The sequence below is a fragment of the Diadema antillarum genome, unplaced genomic scaffold (assembly GCF_040938485.1).
Source record: "Diadema antillarum isolate AM-2024a unplaced genomic scaffold, OU_Dant_1.0 seq00000898_RagTag, whole genome shotgun sequence".
NCBI classification, from domain to species: domain Eukaryota; kingdom Metazoa; phylum Echinodermata; class Echinoidea; order Diadematoida; family Diadematidae; genus Diadema; species Diadema antillarum.
Genome location: NW_027271759.1, coordinates 360,521 through 379,015, shown reverse-complemented (window position 1 = coordinate 379,015; position 18,495 = coordinate 360,521). Strand labels below are relative to the sequence as shown.

At 38.5% G+C, this 18,495-nt stretch overlaps 1 protein-coding gene across 1 annotated transcript in view; it reads right to left on the bottom strand.

Moving 5' to 3' along the window:
- Positions 1 to 18,495, bottom strand: part of LOC139741030 (protein kinase C-like) — a 170,420-nt gene that overhangs the window by 85,930 nt on the left and 65,995 nt on the right. The gene's annotated exons all lie outside the window — the stretch shown is intronic.

Below are 18,495 nucleotides of genomic sequence, written 5' to 3'. Positions count from 1 at the left end.
CTTTTTGTTTATCTGGGCATTTCCACAGATAAAGGGTACATTTCATGGATGTTACTTTATTTTCTGTTTTCAATGTGCATTTCTCCCAATACAATACAATATTTTAGAACAAGTGAATGAGAGATAACTTTGCCCCAAAACTGCTTCAAAGAAAGCAATGTATTAGATTTTTGGGGGCAAACATATGTAATTCTAGACAGAAAGCTATGTACTAACATATGACGGTCAAACAATGAATGCTCATTGGAAATTTGTGTTGTTTTTCAACCGAATGGCCTAACCTTGATCTCCTTTGGTAATGAAGCCACTGTTCAACTTCTTCTTATTTTACCGTTTTTCTTCTTTCTGTGTTTTTTATTACTGGAATACTGCATCAGCCACATCCTCAGCGAGTTTTTTTTTTTTTTTTCAAATAGGGACCTTTCGACAATTTTGCAAGTGGTTGCATTCACAATAGTGGAGTACAGCAATGGATGGAGAAATAAATGTGTGCATGTCACATTCATGCCAGGATCAGAGGGTTAATATTTTAACACACTGTTAAATTCGCGAATAGTACCCAAATTGCAAAATTGGCGAAAAGTATACAGTACTATCCAGGCTGAGAGATAAGAGAAAGGGGCCCATCTACCAAGTTGAGGCATACAAATCTTAGGTCACTCTTGCTTTAAATCTCTCTCTCTCTCTCTCTCTCTTCCATCTTATGTTCTTTCCAGACATATCATCACTTCATTAATGAAACATGAAACCTCGGGAGAGGGTATCATAGTCTTCCTCTTCTTCTTTGCTAGCACATATTAAAATGCATTCTGTCTTTCTCTCAGTACTCTTTCTATCACTATGCCTACCACCCTCCCACCTTAACAGTTCTGTGTCTGTATGTATGTCTGTCTGTCTGCCTGTCTGACTCTTTCTCTCTATAAATAAACTAATACTATTTCCTATCTGCTAAGTAATGACATTTCTGTTCACCTACAAAATTGTTTGGGTTTGTTCCTCTTTCACCCTGTCTCTTTGCCAATTTTTTCTTGTGGCCACCTTGAAATCATTTTCTTTTTTCCGCAATTCTAAACCCTCTCCATTTCCGTCACTGGCACTCTTCTTATTTGGCAGCACTCTCTTTTCTGAGACAGACAAATAGACGTGACGGGAATGTGGAGAGTTATTGTTACATTGCATCTCGATCTAGCCTTAAAGGACAAGTTCACCTTCATAGACGTGTCGGTTGAGTGAATGCAGCAATATTAGTAGAACAATTCAGTGAGAGTTTGAGGAAAATCGGACAATCTGTTCAAAAGTCATGAATTTTTTAATTTTCTGCTCAGTCACGGCTTGTGATGTCACATTTGTACAACGATATAAAGAAAGAATAAAAAAATTCAACACATTTTCACTTTTCTCACATAACAAAAGAACACTCGACTTCTCTCTTTCAGAAGGCAGGGGGAATAATATTACCCTTAACATACATCAGTAGCAAGTCGAAGAACTGTGCACTTTATTCAAAAAGTAAAGTTTTGTGAAATTCTCTTTTTATTTTCCTTATATGGTTGTATGCATGTGACATCATACACAATAGTAGTCTTCTCATCCAGCAGTGGTTGCACAGGTACTTTAGAAATTCATAACTTTTGAATGGACTGTCAGATTTCCCCCAAACTTTCACTGATGTGTTCTACTAATGTTGTTGCATTCTCTCAATCCACATGTTTATAAAGGTGGACCTGTCCTTTAAGGCAATCCACCAGAAAGAGACAAATGCAACTAGAAGGTGAGGGATGAGTGAGCAGTGACAATCATACTAATCTCAGTACATACAACACATTAATACAGCACTCATTAAGGCAAAAATTATTCTAAAAATCCATTTTCATGATTTTATTGACACACTGAACTTCACTCAAGTAAATGTGTTAAGTGGTTGTTCTATGACATATGCTCCTGTGAAATATCGCCATGCCAAGTCAAACAGGAATTCTACCCGCAAATGTAACCTAACCCTAATCCTAATCCTCACATCAAACTAAACCTAACACCCTGTCACAACCCTAACCCTAACCCTAAGTCCTTGAAGAAATTTACACGTAGCAGTTGTCACAGAAACAAATCTTGTGTTACAGTGGAAGTGCCATAGTAAATTATCTTTACATACACATACACATCCATGTGCTCTAGAGTTCTGACTATTTCTCCATTATTTGACCCATACATAAATATCGTCATCCATCCATCCACTGGCCCCAATTTTTCTCTCTCTCTCTTCTTTCTTTCTTTAAAACAACAACAACAACATCCATTCATCCATCCATCCATCGATCTATCCATCCATAAATACAAACATACAGAGGCAACTACCTTTAGGGGTTACTATCTTACAAACTTTGCTTGACATTTAAGGTTGGGTCTTCCACACGGCTAACTAACAGGGGATAATAAAGCTGTCCAAACTGGAATGGAATGCAAATTGTTTTCCATTCTGGTTTTCAGCATGACGTAAGAACCTTTCCCACAGCATCCTCCAAGTCTTTGACCTATTACCACTCCAGAGAAACAACCTCTCCCTCCCACTCTTCCCTTGCATCATAATCGCTCACTCCCAAAGAAAAAAAAAATATATTCAAAACCTCTGTTTATTGTTACTTAATCTGACCCAGCCCCCAATATCTCTTTTAACAACTATCAATGACCTGTTCTCGCCCTGTCCCAACCATTCCCCTTAAAAGATGGATGTGCACATTTACATCTACGAACGTCAGTGGCCATTACCACTGTCGAGCAAACGGCATGAATGATTGTTGCGACATTTAAGGTGATGACGGGAAAAAACTGAGCCTAGCAGTATTAAAACAAGGAGTAAATGAAAAAAGGCCAAAGGGACCTTTTTGTATCTGAGCACAGGAACGGGTTCCTAATTTAATGCACGGTCCATGCCATGGAAAATGCGCTGATTCTCTATGCAGTTCTACCAACTTACAACTACTTTATTGCAAAACTCCTTGCAGTATTTTTCTTTCACCTTTTTTTTTTTCATCTTCTTTGGCTCCACCTACCATTCTCTTTCATATATCATCTTCTTGTTATTTCCTCCTTCTCTATCCTCCTTTTCTTCCTTCTTCTCTTCCTCGTCTGATTCATTCTCTTCCATCACCTTTTCATGTTGGCTTGTTCTTGTTCTTTTTTCTTGTTCTTTTTCTTCTTTGTCTCCTTTTTCTTCTTCTCTTTGGATTTGTTATCCTCCTCCTCCTCCTCTTCTTCCCTTTTCTGGTTTCTATTCATCTACTTGCTTGTCAGGCAGGGAGAGATGCACATTTTACATCATTGAGTATTTCTTACTGTCTCTCCTTCAGTTGCTCTATCTTCAGGTACAGATATATCTATCAATTTTTGTTTCTACAAAACAAATCTCTATCTATTCATCTATATACTCTGCTCTATCTTTCTCCCTTCAGCTCCCTGACTCTCATTCTCCTTCTGTTTCTATTCCTCTCTATCTTGAGGCATATATGAATATCTATCTCTCTCTTTCTCCACATTCCTATCCCATATGTTCTGCTATGTCTTCCTCCCCCTCCTATCTCTGTCCACTTGAGAGAAATGTACATCTTCTTGGCTACCTCCCCCTCTCTTCAAGCCTTGATTCGCACACCTCAAGGTCCACCGATAATTAAGTGTCACCAGTACGGTCTCAGACCCCGCGACTCGACAATTCAGATTTCGGCTCCACGCCTCTTATGACCTGCCTTGTCGTCACGGTATCAGGAAATTTGACTTTTGCAAGGCCCTCTACACCGCCAGCAAGTTTTATCGGAAATTACAATTTACAAGCATGCTTTTAAAGTTTCTAAGATGAGATAAGAAATAAAAGATACAAAATGAGCCAGAAATCTTTAATAATGCATGCCATGTGTTAACATTTTGCAAAATGTGTATTTCTTACGTCTGGAACAGACAGGTCTATCAGAGTGAGCCATTTGTCAGGATGCATTTCACAAGAACGATTATATTGAATTCTTCAACTTTTAAAAGGTTGAGGTCAACAAAATAGGAAACAAGAGGACCTCGATGTTGCTCTGTAAATTGGTTTCCAATGATTTTTTTTTCCACAAGAAACTTGCCACCTGTCCTCAACTGTCTCCATTTTTTTTCGTTATTAACTTGTTGAAGACGGACTGATTTTCCTATTACATGCATTTTCATTTACCCCACCCCAGAATACTCTGGAATGGTCTTCAAGGGGTTAAGACTTCTTTAATCCCTCTGGGAGAATGATAGTACAATGATAGTCAGTTATGTGAGTGTCGTATGTTTGAGCAAGAATCATAGTCATGAGCCACGGTCACACCGGAAAAAGATCGCTAAGTTTAAGATCACACTCTAAAAGATCTCAATCTTTTGCCAGTGTGACCGCAAACTTCCCACAAAACTTCTCACGAAACTTCTTACAAAACTTGTCACAAAACTATTCGCAAAACTTCCCACTCAAACTAAGGATATTTCCCCCAACCCTGCCAAACTTCTCGATCTTTTGCGAGCGTGAACGCTAGAAACGGAAACTTTGCAAAGTTTGCCATGTTACCAGTCTATCACCTGTTGGCAGGCTGTGCCTACAAAGCACGTGGTTATCCTGATGAACAGTATTGTCACATCACAATCACCAGCCATCAGACGGTGTACTCTTTCTCTTTTCTTGTGCACACACACTAGTGACCCAAACTTCTTAATCCAAAGATCAAGAACTTTGGCTGCCAGTGTGAACGGACAACAAAAGATCAAGAAGACTTCACGATCTTAACCCATTGAGGACAGGATGATTTTGCTGCAACATGTATTTCCCATGGACACCTGCCCAAGTAAAATGTATACTCAGGACTCGTCCTCAAAGGGTTAAACTTCTTAATCTTTTGCCAGTGTGACTGTGGTTATGGATTTGTATGACGGTAATGGAACATTATTTGTTAATTTGCACAAATCTAATTCTTGATGCAGAACTCTTCCTCACTGTGTGCACAAAAGACAGCAGCAAAGCACTTATCATACATAAATGTTAATGTCTTAAGCTATCAAACCATCCACGCCACCACCCCATGCCGCTCGGTGCAACCACACCGTGACAAATCATCATGAGGATCCACACCACTGTTCAGCCAATCGATACCAACAGTGGGGGGTGTCCAAATCTCCTTTGCTAATTTGCCCTGAGATGCTATCCATAATTGAGGTTCTAGAACTCTGCGACTTCCAATTTGTAGCAATTAGCGTACTGGACGATCAGAGTTAGCAGAGTGGCAGCAGCTACAAAATTGCTCGGAGGAGCTGAATCCGGCGGGGACTTTCTGAAAAAGACAAGCACTCGCAGGCTGCCAAGAATCTCACAACTCCCTTCTCGACAAGATATAATGGATAAGTCTAATTGCCGTGCGCTAATGGAAAAATGGTTACGACTAACTCTTGGCCTGTGAAGCTGTTTTGTTTGGAGCCTCTAGATGTTGCAGTTTTTTTCCTCCTAGATATTCCAATCTTGTTCAGAGTAGACTTTGACGGAAAATTTCAAGCTCTCACTGCGAGGAAAGTCTCATCTATATCCTCATAGAAGATTCATTGTCCTCATCAGATATATTTTTCATTAATCAGCACATTACCCTGAAGAGATGTGGAGAGGTCTAATAAAGCATTCTTTGAAATATCATACAAACAGGATACTAAAAAATATAATAAATTTTGAGATATTTAGAAACCATTTAGAGGAGAAAAGCACCGTGCAAAACAACGCTTTTTACACAGTGTTAAATCTTTCGTATTTGACCTCGTAAAGGCTGCTTGGAAAGTGTCAAAAACTCAACACAAAGTTCTCTTTTAATCACTGCCTTCCCACTTCACATTCTTATTTTCCCTCTTTCTATCACTCACTATCTCTCTCTCTCTATCTATCTACCTATTTATCTACTAATCTATCTACTGACCTATCTATTTGTGTATTTATTTATTCAATTATCTATTTATCTATCTATTTATCTGTCTATCTATCTATTCATCTATATACCTACCTATCTATCTATTTATCTATATATCATCTATATACCTATCTATTTATCTATCTATCTATCTACCAAACTATCTATCTGTCTATCTACCTAATTATCTATTTATTGATCTTCTACGTATCTATCTATCTATCTATCTATCTATCTACATATCTATGTACTGACCTATCTATCTACCTATCTATCTGTCCATCTATCTATCTATCTATCTATCTATCTACATATTTAGCTATTGACCTATCTATCTGTCCATCTATCTATCTATCTATCTATCCATCTACATATCTAGCTATTGACCTATCTACCTGTCTATCCATCTATCTATCTATCTGTCCATCCATCAATCTATCTGTCTATCCACCTATTTATCTATCTATCTATCTATCTATCTTTTTATCTATCTATCTCTCTCCTACCCTTTATTGATTCTTTTCATAGTTCTTTTACCCAGCTTAACCTGTTGAGAAAGGGCTGATTTTGCTACAAACACATTTTCCATGGACACTTGCCCAAGTATACTTGGGACTCGTCTTCAACGGGTTAAGCATCTGATCAGCTCATTAACTTCAAGGCATCTTCAAACACTTTATAAGATGCCAAAGAGATTGAAGCATCTCACAAGGATGCTAGGAAAGTGTCAAAACTTCAGACCATCTCTTCCTCTCTCTCTCTTTTCTACTCTTTCTCCCTTTTTTTCTCTCTCTCTCCCTCTCTCTCCCTCTCTCTCTCTTTCTGTTTTAGTCCCTTTCACACTTCTCTAACTGGTTTCAAAAATCCAATCAACTCATCAACTTCCAGACATTTTCACACACTTGGAAGTCCATGATAAGTCTGCAGCAGCTCATGAAGGCTGCGAAGAATGTGTCACAATCCTAGACCATCAATCTCTCTTTTTCCTCTCTCTCTCTTAATCCCAAACAAAATTCAATTATCAAGTATCTAGAATCCAATCTGCTCATCAACCATCACATGAAAAGTTCTTGAAAGCCAGTGCATCTGAAAACATCTTGTTGCGGCTGCGACCCATGTCTAACAGCTCAAGGTCAAGCTGTCTATCTCTCATTTTCTCTCACATTGATCTTAAGTCTTTCTTAATACAGTTCTGTTACCCAGTACTGAGAATTCACTCTGCTCATTAGGCAGTAGACATCCTCAAACCCATTAACCTGTTGAGGATCTGCTGATTTTGCTATAACATGCATTTCCCATAGACACCTGCCCAAGTATACTCAGGACTATAGTCTTCAACGGGTCAAAGAAACCATAGGATCTCAAACACCTTGTGAAGATTGCACTAGCGACCTGTTGATGGGAACCCACCCTCGTGATATAAGAAGGGGAAAAAAAGGGAAAAGCAGCTAGCGACTGTGGGAGTTTAAAGCTGGCGAAAATCTGCCTCCAAAAAACGGCAACACACGAGGGCTGCACACTTCATCACTGATGTAAAGGTTGCCTCAATCTGAGCTTGGAGAATGGAATGGGACTCTGTGATCATTGATTATCCAATCAAGGAAGAAAAGTAAAAGAGGGAGAGGGGGTGATGTGAGTGAATTTGATGGAGAAGTGGAAGGTTGCATGGGTGGAGGACATATCATTTGACCTCTGACCTTAAACACAACACATGTTGAAATGAGGAGCAAATTTGAAACGCCTGAAACTTGCAATGAATTGTGGGAACATTTTCCTTTCTAAACACAGTCACAATAATACATAAATGTTGGTATAAGATGTTTATTCAAATGCTATCTAGTCATTTGACTGTTTTAGCTTTAAATAGTTACTTCCAAGCACACACACAAATACACATACAGAAGATTCTCTACATATATGTATATAGCATCAGTGATTTACATTCCAATTAACATCATTTGTAATCAGATCAGTTCTGTCTTATATGATCAGTTTAATTGATACATGAAAATAATGCACATACTATATTACACTATATCACAAATCACCATTATCAACCCCTTGAACACTAGTCCTGAGCTTGGGGTATATTTTAAATGCATGTAATATGAAAATGAGTCTATCTTCAATGGGTTAATATATCATAATGATCATTCATCATTGGGTTAATTTATCATAATGATTATTTATCTTTGGGTTAATTCACCACGATGATTACTTATCATTGGGTTAATTTATCATAATGATTACCTATCATTATAATAGGATGTGCAGTGTAGTAAATTACTTGTAATCATTATGAGTATTATGATCATTATTGTTATTGTGATCAGGACCATAACTTTCTTTATTATCATCACTTTCAAAATTTATCATTGCTGTTGTTTGTGAATAGAGTAATTAGCAGGCACCATAGCAGTGCTATGAATCATCATTATATGTACGAAGGTCACATGGTGCTGGAGTTTGTTAGAATATGATTATACTCATGTCTACAATGGTTCTTGACCTTGGTCTACACATCCACTCAGCTAGTCTGGCTTCCAGACCCTCTGTTTGTACTATTTTGCTGTACAGAATATTGACGCCCTCAACGTCAAAAACTGGAGCAGTTTTAAGGTGGATTTGTCCTCAGCAAAGGCGGCGACCTCGCCCCGGGCGGCGACCTTCGCAAAGGGCGCTTTATTGGGAAGGGACAATTATAGGGCAAAGGGTCTGGAAACCAGACTACCACTCAACTGGCCCCATTGATATTACATATCAGAAGACTACTTCTGCTGCTGTTACATTGGAAGAGAAACTGAAGCTCACCCCTTTAACCCTTACAGTGCTCTGTCTGCATAGCAGCACACGTGGTGGAGTACTTTCTTTGCTAATCGGCACAGATGTCTGGAAATTAATTCTCAACAAATAGAGCTTATCTAATCCCCCTTTATCCCTATTATGTCACCAAGACCTTCTTGTGGGACTGAGGCACATTGCTACACAGGAGTGGGCTTGCAAACTTTCCAACTAGGTCAAATTTGTAGAGGTTACTGTATGCTGACAAAAAAGCTTGGCAACTTATTCATTAAAGCAAAGAGCCAAGATATATGAAGGGTTAATTCTCTGACATAGAAGGCAGCCTTGTGTACATGGAAGCTAGTGTTCTTGCTTGGTTCTCTCTCAGCATTTGGGGATTTATCTCTTTTTTTTTTTAATCTGTAAGATGATCCTTTACCTGACTCATAGCTACCAGCAAGATTGGAAAGTTCTGTATTGTGTTTGCAACAAATTACCAATGCTTCCCTTCCTAGTGTCCAATCTGGCTCTCTCTATGTGCGTGGTGTATGCACAAGCAGTCAATTCCGGGAGATATGACCACACTACAATCACAAACAATTTGACTACAAGTATTCTAATAAGATTTAAGAATCCAGTCATTCAAAGTATTATGTACAGATCATTTGTGATGTAAGAAGACTCAACATTTTAGCAGTGGCCCCATGGTGCGGCCATCAGTATATTGCTTTTGTCATTTAGTTTTTTTCAGAGTCATCTTCCTCTAACTTAGAGCAAGATGGATGAGCAGAGCAATTATGAATTTCACACCTGGGATTTACAGTGCTACTGTACGATGCAATAATGTGATAATATTGTTGTAGATAATTTCCCTTAAGGGTTATCATACTTGTATCCACTGCACTGCGCATGAGTAGCTGTTGGTATGTTAAACATGATTTGACACTCCCCTTTCCCCCATAGTCTAGTTTTTTTAAGATTCATTATTAGTTTCTTAACCCACACCTCTTGTGCATTTCCACTTTATGAATCTGCCTTTGGGCTTGGTGAAACAAAACTGCACTTGGGCTCTGATTGCGCATTTGTCATGCAAATATTCCACGCAATAGCATATATTCCAAGTCATGCAATATTCATATCAGAGTTGATTGATGAATAGATACAGAGAGAACGAAAGATACACACATACACATTCACATACTACCAAAATAAAAAGACTACTTTAGGGACACACAATCTCTTTTCCTATCTACCTCTCCCTCTATCCCTCTCACCTCCCCCACCCCCCCCACCCCCCCCACCCCCCCCCCCCCCACCCTTTGCTCTCTCTCTCTCTGTCTGTCTCTCTATTCCAATCTCGGTGTGGACCCATGACTGATAGATTCACCCCGCTGGAAACTGACATGACCAATTTCCCAGTTCATGTTGCTCAGAGATAGAAAAAGAAATTGCCATAGAGTTAAAAGTCTGCTCCTAGATATGACTTTTTTCACTCCTCCTCCCCCCCCCCCCCCCCATGACTTCATGGCATTGTTGAATTTCCGCCAGCCCTACTAGCACTGATGTTTACTCTCGGTAAATCAAGTCACTCAGACAGTCAAACAACATTACTCTAATAGGTGCATCCAAGCATATCTAGCTCTTTTCTGTTGCTATCTGGCCCTACGAGCTGATGGCATTTCGGCAACTATGATAGAACATTTTGTCAATCTCTTTGCAAAATCTTTCACTCTTCTAGTTCACTTACAACAAAGAAAAAAAGGAGATATAATTGTCAGTTTCAAACTTTGATATATATATGTTGATTATTGCATTCCTGTAAGTAACACACATTCTACATGATCGAACAATTCCACATCTTCCTAAGATAACACTCTTCCATGGTTACTACTCAAAACTTTTAGTGTTTGAATCATAAATGAGCCACTTATAGATCCTTTGTCATGTAATTTCACTCCCCCAAACACACACACACAATGTGAATATATCTTGGGACTTTGGATAATTTCAGCATCATTTTTGCTGCATTCTCACCCTGAAAAATTCTCAGTGTGAAGGTATGTTTGACAAATAGTCAGGACATTTAAAGCAATAGAAATTTTGTCCTTGTCTATGGTTGGGGCAGGAAAGAAAAGATTATTATAGCATCACTGTTCTCCTAGACCATAACCAATTCTTTCTAGAAAGCTTGTGTGCTACGTAAAAACTTGATGGGAATTGTAAAATCTTAATGGCTACAGGTTAATACCTTCCATAAGCCCCCTTTCCCCCGCCCCCTACCATGTGACTCAAATTCAACGCCGATGTTCATACCTGTTTCGTTTCTCAGTGGTTTTTGTTTTTTATTTCCTATTGCTTTCAAGAAAGGTCGTTGGGGCAGCATTACCTCGGGCACGCCTCGGCTGCGGATGGATCGGGAGAGATATATGCCGCGACCCATCCACCGGGCACTGCATGGATATTGATTCCTGCGAAGGTTCACTTCCGATAGCCGCAGGGTTCAACCGGGGTCTACCCAGGGTTAGACGGGATGAATGGCTGCTTTAGTTGATACAACTTAACAACTTTGATGGAGAGTGTCTCTTTTTTTTTTCATGTCTCTCCACCTTCCCTCTTTGCTTTAAAATACTTTTCTTTTTCAAGGCTCTCTATGTACATGTATCATGCATCAATTATTCATTAACCTTTTCTTCTGTCTAGGTAACAGAAAGAGCTGTTGTGGTGGAAAACAAAACTCCGTAATACCAACAGCAACAGATACATTTGTCACCTCTGCTTAACATTTCAGAATGATTTCGCATTAAATAGTATTATTCAATGTGCTTTAGGCAGGGATGGAGCATAATCCCTTTCTTTTTTCAAGAGAAAAGACATATATGTTTTTTTCACTCTGCATATCAATGTATCCCAACTGATATTCACAGGGAGCTCTCTTTACAGCATTAACCACACCAATGGAAGTGTAACAAATAAATATGATCAGTGATTTTTGTCATTTATATCCGCAAACTATACTACACCATTTGTCAGTGACACCTGACAATGAGTGGGCAGAAGAGAACAAGATAACTATCAGGCAGTAAGAGTGGGGAAATATGGCAACAGGGAAAAATATGGCAACATTTCATCTCACATGCATCACTTTACATTAAAGTCCAGTGGATAGAATTAGATAATTTTTCCCCACTAGGCAACTGAAGGATAAGTTTATCTTTCTCCTAGTGAAAAAAAAAAATGAAGTGAATCCTTAAGATAGATAGAATGACTGTTTCCACACTAATCGCATAAGATACACTGTAGGCAATTTCAGTGAAAGCACTACACCTTAGGCATCATTTGTGGAAAATTGTGTTTAATATTACTAGGTTTTTGTCGTACTTGTCTTTCATCGAGTTTCAGATTTATTTTCACTTCTGACACAGTTACATTGGTTTTCTTTTTCCTAACTCATACATGTGGCATGAACCTTCTCAACATGAATTTAGATCTTGCATCCAAGAAATTCATGCCCCTATTAGGAGCCCTATATCCCCCTTTCCTACAATACTTTATCGGTTAAAAAAAATGAGGGGGAGGGGGAAGCTCTCAAGACATTTCCGGCTCTTGCAAAGCATCATGGGAACTGTAAGATGGGACTACTCTCCCAGCAGCTTCCAAATTGCAATTTTGTTAACCCACTTATGACAGCAATCACAACATGTCATTGGGTATTCTTAGCAAATAGACCACCCATGATGGAGGTGGAAGAGCTAAGTAAACATGCAATTACATTCAAACCCCAGTCATCACATATTGTTAGACATAAGACAGACAATCAGGCTATAATAATCTTAAACTAAAGTACACCTGCAATATGCATTCTTTGTTTACATATTTAAGGTATAATCTACCATTTGCAGATGAAACAAAAACTTAGCATTATTGCTTCAAAATAGTTCTAAAATGTGAGTTAGGGATAGAAACAATCAATGTAATAATTTGAATCAGTATAATCAATTGTAACTATCGCTAAATATACAAAATGTGAACAATAGTTACGATAAAACTGTTTCTAGACTAAACCATCTACAGTTATGATTTAATGAGAAAAATAGTGATTATATCTCCTTGTACTTTAGGCTTTATTGCAAAATTTTTTATATGGTTGGATGCTTTGTGACACAACTGACGTACACTAATGCATCAAAAGAGATATCTTGAACATTTTTGTAAATCACTGCTCCCAAAGGTAAACAAGACCTTTAATATTTGGAATATCCTGCTACTTATATATTTCAGATAGGGCATACAAGACTCATAAGTATAAGTACACTGCACATCTCCTGAAATAATATTACACTTTTTGATCTCATTCAACTACAAAAAGCAAAAAAAAATTAAAAAAATATAAAATAAAAAACAGCTTGAAATCTGACTATGCTGCCTTCAGCTTTAACAGAAAGTCTCCATTTCTCAATGCTAGTCTCAGTGGTATAGTGCTACTGTAAGTAAGCAATAGGTCAAGGGTCTTGATCCCACACTTGTTCCTTCAGACTGCTTTTGTTCATCCAGGATGATTGATAACGCTACAGTTCAATCAATTCTGCCTTACTATAGTAGGATGATTGAAAAGAATAATGAAAAGGTGACTGCACACTTGGTTTCATTTTTTTTCCTCTCTCTCTCTCTGAAGCAGCTTTGCAAAACATTGTGATCATCAGGTAATTTCCTGTTGTAACACCTTCCTTATTCTCAAGGTTTGATAATCTGAAAATGAAATAAAGGTTTGTTAATCCAATAATGAAAAATAAGTGTGTACTTTAAATGAAGCTTCAAAATTGCAAACTGTATTTCATTTTCAAATTAAAGAACCTTCACTAAAACAAAATTAATTTCATTTGTGATTTCATTTAAAAAAAAAACAACGTACATAGATATCAAAGCTTGTTTGTGTGCGCATGTGTGTGTCTGTCTGTCTGTGTGCGTGTGTCTGTGTGTTTGGGGGGCATCCACAAAAGAATCAGTTTTTCGCAAGAAGAATGTCCCTCATACAGCCTTGGGGCGTGCAAACTCAGTGTCGAGTTTAATTGATTGCTCCTGTCAAAATTAGCAGGTTCATGTGGGAATCTGTCAAGGGGCAAACACAAAATGTGACTCGTTCCTTTTTGATCTCACACTCAACTTTTTGACGCATGGATCACAAACCAAATATACAAAGCCACCTGCCAAGGAAAGTGACATGTTCTGCCCAAAATTGAATATGGAAAATGAATACAAGCTTGGTGGAATGAAATATTTCCTTTCATCCTCCTCCATGTGTAGAAGTATATGGTAATATTTGTACTAGTAGTTGAAGCAGTAGCAACTTATTTGCTACACTTGTTTTTGCTTTATTTTTTGCCCTGCAATTTCAGTAATATTGGTCTTTGTGCCATAAAAAAAAAATCATACAGAAAAAGGGGTCTCACACAGAAACAAAATTGCTTTTGGCTATACACAACCACATATTATTGTATCACTAAATTTGGTCTTAATAGGATGATGATCTGGGCCTTCACGTCATGAGCGCCAAAAAAAAAAACACAAGAAATTTAAGGAAATCTGAGGAACATTTCCTTTTCACTAATACAGCCTACTGCTTGTACAAATTTACATACACTTGTACAATATCACATACACTTCCTATGCACCAAAATGCCACCTTCATAAAAGATTTGATCAATATCAAGAAAAGGTGTACCTTTACAAAAAATGGAGATAAAAAGACTTAAACACCAGCCCTTCAATTCCTTCCATGAACATTACTATATTAATGTGAATATAGAGATATTTCTTTTTGAATTCATATTGTCTGAAAGTGAACACACACATAAACCAAACACACTGAGCTGTGTCCACAACGCACGTCTTATACTGAGGAAATCTGGCAGTGTTGGGTAAGAGCCAGCAGCATTCAGCGGGTTAATCAGTGGCCACATACAAGTTGCTGGTATCCAAGAGATAGGAGAACGGTATTGGGTTCCACCTCTGACGTACATAAACAGGGGGCCTTTTTTAGTCGCGCTGTGATATCTTTGGAACTGTCCTATCAATTTACTCTGATATACTTGAACGGGAAGGGTGATAAAATATATCCAACATGAACTACACGCAAGGCTCCAATGTACTGCGTATTGCCTCTATATTGTGATAAGGGGAGAAGGTTGTATAGAGAGGAATACTTGATTAATAATGCATGACTCGTGCCAAGATTACACATTTATTCTCTATTTCTTTCAGTCCGTGTCCCTCTATCTGTTAATCCTGAGTATGTAAGAGCCTGGGTTTCACTAGCTGTCTGTGAGACAATGTAAATGGTAAAAAAGGCAGAATTAATCAATGACAAAACAATGGTACTGAATAATGCTACATTTGGCTTATTCTGTTGAGCAAAACAAGCTTGCCATTGCATAGCCTTAGTTGGCTAGTGATACAGTGACAGCATGTACATAATTATACTATATATAGATGGAATGAGATAGACATTATCATATATACACATAAATAGATATATATATAAATACATACACATAGACAGATAGATCAAAACAAACAAATTTGGAGTGGCCACCACCACACAGAATTTTGCTTTGTGTGCCTTGTGTAGGTGACACTCGGTGGTACTGAGCCACAAGCACTTCAGACAGACACAAAGAGTTGTGGTATTATAAGATATCACCAGAGTGTACTGCTGTCTCATGGGTTAACTGAGGGGGGGGGGGGGGGGGGGCGGGAGCCAGAGAATTCTGGGAAGGTTTATTAGGGATGTCTTTGTATGAACTTATTTACAGGGGGGTAGGGGTGAGGGGATAGACTACCACAATTTTCTATTCATATCGGGCAGCGGATTGTTGTAGCCGTACTGTATAAAATTTGTCCATCCAGGACTAGCTCACCGCTAGCTAGCATGCTGTGAGTAACAATGTGATGGGAGAGGGAGTACTGGTAATTCACGTCGTAATTTCATTTTTTTTTCCACAAGGTTGGACTGACGAGGGAAACGTGATTTGAATGTCAAAACATCTTCATGTTCCACATCTCTCCAATGAGCAATGTTCCCGGAAATGAAGCGAAAGGCACGGGGATATTTGTCACGCACCGAATACCCGCTCCCCGGGTTGAATGCACGCAGTATCGTCACCGGTGGGTCACTGACCAATCGGGAGTAGGAGCACGTACTGAGGCTGCATCCCGAGCATGCACAGATTTTTAACGACCCATCATCATTACAGAATTAATTGCAAGGGGGAATGGGGAGGGGGAATACGGGGGAGGATATAAATTCCCCCATGCACAGAAGGTTCCATCAGCATTAAATACAGTAGAGAGAGATTGAGAAGATAGTGAGAGAGAGAATATATAATTTATATAACATGATATAACATATAGCTATATACAATGTCAATTCATACCATACCTTACAACCATTACTGGTCTCATTACTTTTAAGTAGCTTATGCCATCAAAACAAACTTGCTCCAGGATACAAATTTTGCTACTCATGGATCGCTGCCCATGCCAATATTTTGATCGCTATCAAGCTCATATGCAGGGAAGGCACATTTAGCTAAGCAGTGGGAAATTGCAACCATTTTCTATATGCCCCCCCCCCCCCCCCCCCCCCCCCCCCATCATCATCACATTCCTCTATAGGAGACGACCTCTCAACAGCAACAAAACTACACCAGCCACTCATTTTCTTAACAAGGATGCCAGAGCTTGCATGAGAAATAATCACATCAAGCGATATAGTGACCTTGGATCGTCACCTTCTGGAGGTTGGGAAGAGCCAAAAAAAGCTTGAGGTATAGCGTAGAACTTGCCCTTGGCACTGTCGTCAGCAAGTGATGCAATCCTCCCACTCCAAATTCATCCCATGACAACCGCATCTCCTCAGTAGATGCAGGGAAATATTATATCCTGTGCAACAGATAACTAATTTCAAATTTTAGCTGCTATAAAGAATACAGTAGACATTTCATTCCTCCTTCCCCTCATTCCTAGACACTTTAATAGGTTAGGTATTTACCATCATTTAAGAAACTGTTCAATCAAATTTCCTCATAAGCCTGATTCAAATGGAATGGAATGGAATAAGTATTCATTGTTCCTTTTAAATGAGATGTCCACTGTATGGGGGCAGGGATTCAATACATTGACTATCTCTTCCTTTCTTTCTTTCTTTCTTTCTTTCTTTGTTTCTGGATTCAATACATTGACTATCTCTTTCTTTCTTTCTTTCTTTCTTTCTGGATTCAATACATTGACTCTTTCTTTCTTTCTTTCTTTCTGTCTTTCTTTCTTCCTTCCTTCCTTTCTTCCTTTCTTCCTTTCTTTCTTTCTGGATTCAATACATTGACTATTTCTTTCTTTCTTTCTTTCTTTCTTTCTTTCTGGATTCAATACATTGACTATTTCTTTCTTTCTTTCTTTCTTTCTTTCTTTCTTTCTTTCTTTCTTTCTTTCTTTCTTTCTTTCTTTCTTTCTTCCTTTCTTTCCTTTCTTTTCTTCCTTCCTGGATTCCTTCCTTCCTTCCTTCCTTCCTTCCTTCCTTTCTTTCTTTCTTCTTTCTTTCTTCTTTACTTTGTTTCTTTTTCTTTCTTTCTTTCTTTCTTTCTTTCTTTCTTTCTTTCTTTCTTTCTGGATTCAATACATTGACTATCTCTTTCTTCCTTCCTTTTTTCCTTCCTTCCTTCCTTTCTTTTTTTTTTTCTTTCTGGATTCAATACATTGACTATCTCTTTCTTTCTTCTTCCTTTACTTTTTCTTTCTTTGTTTCTTTGTTTCTTTGTTTCTTTCTTTCTTTTTTTCTTTTTCTTTCTTTCTTTCTGGATTCAATACATTGACTATCTCTTTCTTTCTTCCTTTTTTCCTTCCTTCCTTCCTTTCTTTCTTTTTTCTTTCTGGATTCAATACATTGACTATTTCTTTCTTCTTTCTTTCTTTCTTTCTTTCTTTCTTCTTTCAGTCTTTATCCCTCTCTGTTTTTCTCTCCATCTTAAGGGATGAAACTATCATCAGTCTTCTTGCATCCGGTATTAGCCAAGGACAGCATCCCGTATGAAGGTGAGGTTGTGAAATACATGTGATGATGTAAAGAAGAACAAATGGGGACACACAGAGGGGACACCAAACCCTGTCTATGAATATTCATGAAGACTGGCTGCTTCAGAGGAGACATCAGACCAGTGGAGACCAATTGGAAAGGAGTGCAGAATATGCATCCCAAAGCTCTTTATCCGATGCTGGACATGGCTTTACAAGAAACGGATCTCTAAAAATGCAAATGTGCACATCATTGAAATATAGCAGACTGCAGGTGAGTTTGAAGTGAATCTTCGGCCCGAATCTTTAAACCCATTGAGGACGAGTTGATTTTGCTATATAACACACATTTGCCACAGTCACCAGCCCGAGTATACTCGGGACTGGTCTTCAGTGGGTTAAATGTGAGAGGGGAAAAAAGAATGTCCCACATGAAAATAAACTTATAATTCTCTCCTTAGCTTTTGTACAATATTCATAATTCAATGACTATCGATTCAAAACAGCTGTCACATGGCTCTGCTCTGCTTCCGTAAACACAGACTTCGTGTGGGCGCATACACACTCTTGTCTTCATGGAACCGTAGCGGTATATGGTGTGCACCAAGATCTACACTGCAGAATTATGCATAAATGAGTGTGTCCCTGTGCAGTTTTCTCGAGTTCCCAGAAGTGCGAGTTGTAGATTCCCCACGACACA